Here is a 5874-nt window from a genome sequence, read left to right as displayed (position 1 = left end):
AGCTCACAGCAGCCCACTGCAGCCCCACTGTAGCCTACACTGTCGCCGGCGACTCACGGCAGCCCAGCTCCAGGGCGAGCTGTTGTTCACCATCTTAGCTGTAGAGGACGCAGCGTCACTGGCCCCCATGTGGGATCTGAACCGGCAGCCCTGTTGCTCAGAGCTGGCGTCCCAAACTCTTAACCAACGAGCCACTCGGCCAGCCCCTTGAAAATTTTTGTTTGGGAAACTTGAGATATAAGCTACACACACATGGAGAGAAAACTATAATGAACCCCAAGCACCCATCACTCAGCTTCACCCGTTAACAGCATTCTATCCTTCTTGTTTCACGTATTTACATATCTTTTACTTTTATTATCATTTTTTCTTTTGGTATTTTAAATCAAATCCCAGATATGTTATTTTATTAAATTACACTAAGATTATATAAAATACTTATTTGAAAGGCTTAGATGTAATGATGAAAAAATATTTTAACTTTTCATGTAGATGTCTTAATTTTTAAAATGCCATAGACAGTTAATACCAATTTTATTTTAGTTTTTCATTTTCTCCTTTACTGAAAAGAGGACTCAGATGAGAGTTAAACATTTAATAATGATTTTTCTGACTGGAAATAAAACTTCTATGTATGCATTCTGCTTTATGTCATGCTGTTTGTAGAATTCTGTGGAACTGCATTTTTTTTTGCTATAATCAGTCCACTTTCTGTTTTTTTCCTTTTCCTTCTTTGGGAAGAGCTGTTGGAAATGGTAAGGAAATTAATGCTCNAGTGTCACTGGCCCTCATATGTGGGATCCGAACCGGGGCCCTCTGGCATCCCAAGCGAGTTCTTAACCATCGCGCCACTCGGCCGGCCCGTATTATTTTATTTTATTTTTTTAAAGATTTTATTGGGGAATTGGGGGAGGGGAACAGTGTTGGGTAATTGGGGAGGAGGACCAGCCAAGTTGTTGTTCTTCAATCTTCGTTGTGGAGGGCACCAGTCGCCATCTGGCTTCCCATCGCCAGCTCGTGGCCTCTAAGCTCAAGGTGCTGTGTTCAATCTTAGTTGCGAGTGGGTGTAGCCACCATTCCATACGGGAGTCGAACCAGCAGCCTTGTTGTTAAAAGCGCACTCTCTATCCACTGAGCCATCCAGGTGGCAGCTCAGCTCAAGGTGCCAAGTTCAGTCTTAGATGTGGGTGGGCGTAACCCACCATTGAACAGGTAGTCTTGTTGTTAGGAGCACATGCTCTCACCAGCTAAGCCATCCTGCCACCCGTTGGCAGCTCAGCGGCAGCTCAGCTTGGGCGCAGCATCACTGGCCCATGTGGGAATCGAACCAGCGGCCCTGTTGCTCAGAGCCCATGCTCTTAAGCCAACTCTTAACCAACTGAGTCACTCGGCTGGCCCCTGTACTACTTCTTAAAAAATACCTCTTCATCCTCCCTTGGTTGTTGTAGGATTTGAAGGTGATGTATATAAAGCACCAGCTTTTGTATTCGGGGGTTCCTTTTACTGCTATCAGTATTACCCACATCATATCTCTGAATTGACGCCCTCTCTCCAGCCACACTATTCCTGCTTGAGTTCAAGTTCTTATTCTTCATTTGCATCGCTAATGAATGTCTCTATTCCGATCCTTTCTCTATGATCCTCTTAGAGATCTTCCCCAAATTCCAATTTGATTATGATCTTCAGTGGGTTCTTTGTACCCTCCTTTAAACATCAAATATCCTTTAAGCATCTGGAATGTGTTTTCCCGAATGTCTTCTTGGCTTGCTCCCCACTAGAACAATAGGTTCCATGAGGCAGGCTCTTCTGACTACCGTGTTTCCCTGAAAATAAGACCTAACTGGAAAATAAGCCTTAGCATGATCTTCAGGGTGCTCGTAATATAAGCCCTACCCCAAATAAGCCCTAGTTAAGATCGTCAGCCAGACATGACTGTTTTTGAATAAATTTTTTGTACATGAATAAATGAATAAAATACGTTTTTTGGAGCCCAAGTTAATATAAGACCCAGTCTTACTTTTGGGGAAACACGGTATGTGCCAGGATATGTCATTGTGTAGAACAAGCACAAACCCCTGCTCTCATGGAAATGATCTCCCAGTAGGGCCTTGCCTTGACTCGGCCTGGCCAGCCCTGCCAACCTCGTTTCTTGCACTGCCCCACCCTAACCCTGGCATGCACCTTGACCTTCAACCTCTCTTATGATTGTACAAGCCACTTCACTTTGCTTAACCCACCCTGTGTCCTTTGCCAGTTAATCTCTACCCATCTTCAAAGCTCAGTGTTCAGGCATCAACTTCTCTAGGATTCTCCACCGACCAAGTCTTTATCAGGTGCTGCTCCGTGTGGTCCTGATGGCACTCTGTGGTGACCGCGATTGAGTCTTTAACATTCTGCATTTCATTTTATACTTGCTCATCTGATTCTGCCCCCTGTCCTCCCCTCTTACCCTGAGAATTCTTAAGGACAAGGAACCATGTTTTAGTTCTGTATCCCTAGCGCTGGGCACAATGAAACAGTATGGCGTAGTAAATGTTTGATGAGTGAATAAACCAAGATTTGTGTTGAATTTCTAAGAAACCGATCATAAGGACCAGACACATGACCAGAGAAATTTATTGTTGATTTCAGACAGGTTTTTGCCTTCTGTGAGTCTGAGTCCCAAAACGCAGCCTTTAGTGCCATCTAGTGGAAGTCGCTGCAATGACAAGCTATGTTACCTCTCAAGCTTCAACAGTGCACGTTCCTGTTCTATTTTGTTTATTCTGAACTGAGACAGAGAAGGGAGAACTTGGTTCCATTGCATTAAGGATGCTTTGATTTTTATCTAAAATCTCACTATGAGATGATTCTAACTGTGAGATCTAACAAGTATAAATTGTCCCTTCTAAATGATATTTTGTGATATTGAGAAGGTGTAGGATGAAATGGCTAGAATAATCTGAACTTTGGAGCTCTCCTAGTATAACTGCTTTTAGATCAGACTGGAACTAAACAAGATGTAAATTCCATTATTACCTACCCTTTCAGAAGAAAAATCTTCATTGCCTTACCCAGAATCCTCTAGCTCTTTTCACTGGACTCCTGGTTGTCTAACCAAACGCTCCGCCACGACCCCAGACATCCTATAGCTCAGTGGGTCTCAACCTTCCTAATGCCGCGATCCCTTAATACAGTTCCTCATGTTGTGGTGACCCCCAACCATAAAATTATTTTCGTTGCTACTCTATAACTGTAATTTTGCTACTGTTATGAATCGTAATNTTTTTTTTTTTTTTTTTAGCTGAGCCATCCTGCTACCTGTTGGCAGCTCAGTGGCTGCTCAGCTCGGGCTGGACTCGAACCGCTGTCGCTGAGAGCTCAAGCTCTTGAGCGAGCTCTTAACCAACTGAGCCACTCGGCCGGCCCCTTGGAAACCTCTTTTGTAGATCACAAGTGATGTGGTCACTAGCTTTTTCTCAATACACTCGTTCGTATTCATCATTGTTATGTACTTCTTCATGCTTAAAACTTGCTTCCTTCTCGACTTCTGAAATTCTCTCCTCTCCTGGCCTTCTAATTTCTAATCTCTTGGGGTGCTTCTCACACTTTCCTTCCTCACTGGCCCCCCCCTCCTCCACTTTATCCCCTCCCTTTTGTCTCTACATTTCCTCTTATGCTGATGATTCCCAGGTCCACACTTTCAGCACTGACCTCTCCCCTGAGCTTTGGTCACAACCATCTATTATAAATCTGCACCCAAATGTGTCTCCATCACCTTAAGCCCCACATAGCTGAAACTTCATTGAACTTTTTTGCTCACTTCATTTTGTGCTCTCTGAATTTTATTCTCTCAAGGATTTCTCCCTCCCTGCCCTCCAGCCTGAAACCTTATAGTGCTCTTGGCTTCCTTTCTCTTTTTCCATATCTAGGCAGATACCAATTTCTTTCCATCCCCACTGCCAGCACCTCACTGTGTAGAATTTTAGGACGATGCAGGTCTGTATCAGCCTCACCTCACGTATTACAGTGGTGTCTGAATTATTCCTGCCCTCCATGTGTTTTCAGTGCTCCAAACTAATTGTAAAAACATGGTACAAGCCAGTCTTCATTCTAAAAGCTTCAGTAGCTCCCTGTCTCTATAGGATCAAATCTGGGTTTCTTTCTTTCTTTCTTTTTTTAAACTTTATTTGGGAGCAGTGTGTTTTTCCAGGACCCATCAGCTCCAAGTCAAGTCGTCGTTTTCAATCTAGTTGTGGAGGGCGCAGCTCACTTGCCTATGTGGGGATCGAACCGGCAACCTTGGTGTTAATGAGCCTGCGCTCTAACCGACTGAGCCAATCAGCCACCCTGGATTTCTTAATAGAGTCATAAAACTGGCCTTTCAGTTATTCCCCAAGTATTGCCAAGCATACTTTTTAGTTTTTGCCAATTTTGTCTGCAGAATTCGTTCACCTTTATTATTTAAACCTATCTGTCCTTCTGTGTCAGTCCTGCTTCACGCTACCTCCTTGAAACTTTCCCTGTTATTTCCAGGCTCCAGATTTGAGCATCAACAGCTCTTTTGCCTGCACTTTTCATTTTTCAGTTTGTGTTACATTGTAGTGTTAAGTGTTTTTACTGTATATGTATACATGTGTGCATGTGTAAAGGTATTTACACGTACAAACTCATGCACACACATACATATATTCTTTATTTCTCTGTTAAGATGAAACACCCTTGGCAATCAACCTAGTGCCCACACAGTAGACATCTAATAAAGACTTATTATTAATGAGGCAGAGAATGATGATTTCAAATAAAGGAGGACAAACAGGAGTACATGCAACCAAGGGTTTTGTGGGTTGTGCCTTTGATATCAGGAAGACCATAAGTGAGATGGGTTGAGATCATGGGAGAGGATTAGGGATTGTCCTTTCCCAGAATTAGTTCAGGGTTTTATTCCATGCTCACATATCCCTTCATCTTTTCAGGGACCCCAGGCAGCAAATAGTCACGGGGAAGTTACAGAAGTCATCAGTTCAGAGGAACAGGACTGATGAAAATGAATGGTTCCATCAAGGTGTCCAAAGGATTTCAGCCCACTCCTGCAGCCCAAGATAGGGAAAGTACCAACAGCAAGAAGGCCAGGAAGGAAATAGGAAATTAGTCCGGTCTGGATTGGACATTTTGCTTAATCAACACCATCAGAGACTGAATAAATATACAGAAAGTGAGCCAGAGAGCTATGTCAGATTTATCTTTCACCAGTACTCCATCACTCACCATCCTTCTTCCTTATTTCAAAGGCAGAGAATCCTGTCTCTCAAGATTGTGCTCTGAAGCCAAGCCTCCCCTCCCTTTCCCCGCTCCTCCCCTCTCCTTCCTCCATCTTCATCCTTTCCTTTCTGATGGACCATTCTTTTAGCACACACCCATGCTGAAGTCTCTCTTACCCTGTGCCCCTCACTAGTTTTTGATTTCTCTCTGCCTCTTAAAAAGAATAGTCTACACTTGTTTCTCTAATTCCCCTGACATTTCACTCCCAAACAGTACAATTTGGCATTTGCTCTCACCATTCTTCTGAAATTGCTTTTGCGGTTGTCTCCGATAACTTCCTACTTGTGAAATCCGGTGGATACTTTTTGGTTATTATCTAACAGAATTTGCTATAGCTTTGACATTGACAAGTTTCTTCTTTAAACTTTGTCCTCCCTCGGGTGCCATGACACCGGTCTTGATTTTTTCCCCACTTCCTGCCTCTCTAACCATTCCTTTCTTTTCTCCCTGCACTGCACTACTATTTTTTTTTCCCAAAGATTTTTATTGGGGAATTGGGGGGATGGGAACAGTGCTGGGGAATTGGGGAAAGGGGAACAGACAAGTTGCTGTCGTTTTGTTCTTCAGTCTAGT

The sequence above is a fragment of the Hipposideros armiger genome, unplaced genomic scaffold (genome assembly GCF_001890085.2).
Source record: "Hipposideros armiger isolate ML-2016 unplaced genomic scaffold, ASM189008v1 scaffold_349, whole genome shotgun sequence".
In the NCBI taxonomy this organism is placed as follows: domain Eukaryota; kingdom Metazoa; phylum Chordata; class Mammalia; order Chiroptera; family Hipposideridae; genus Hipposideros; species Hipposideros armiger.
Note: the sequence above shows the minus strand (reverse complement) of the source record.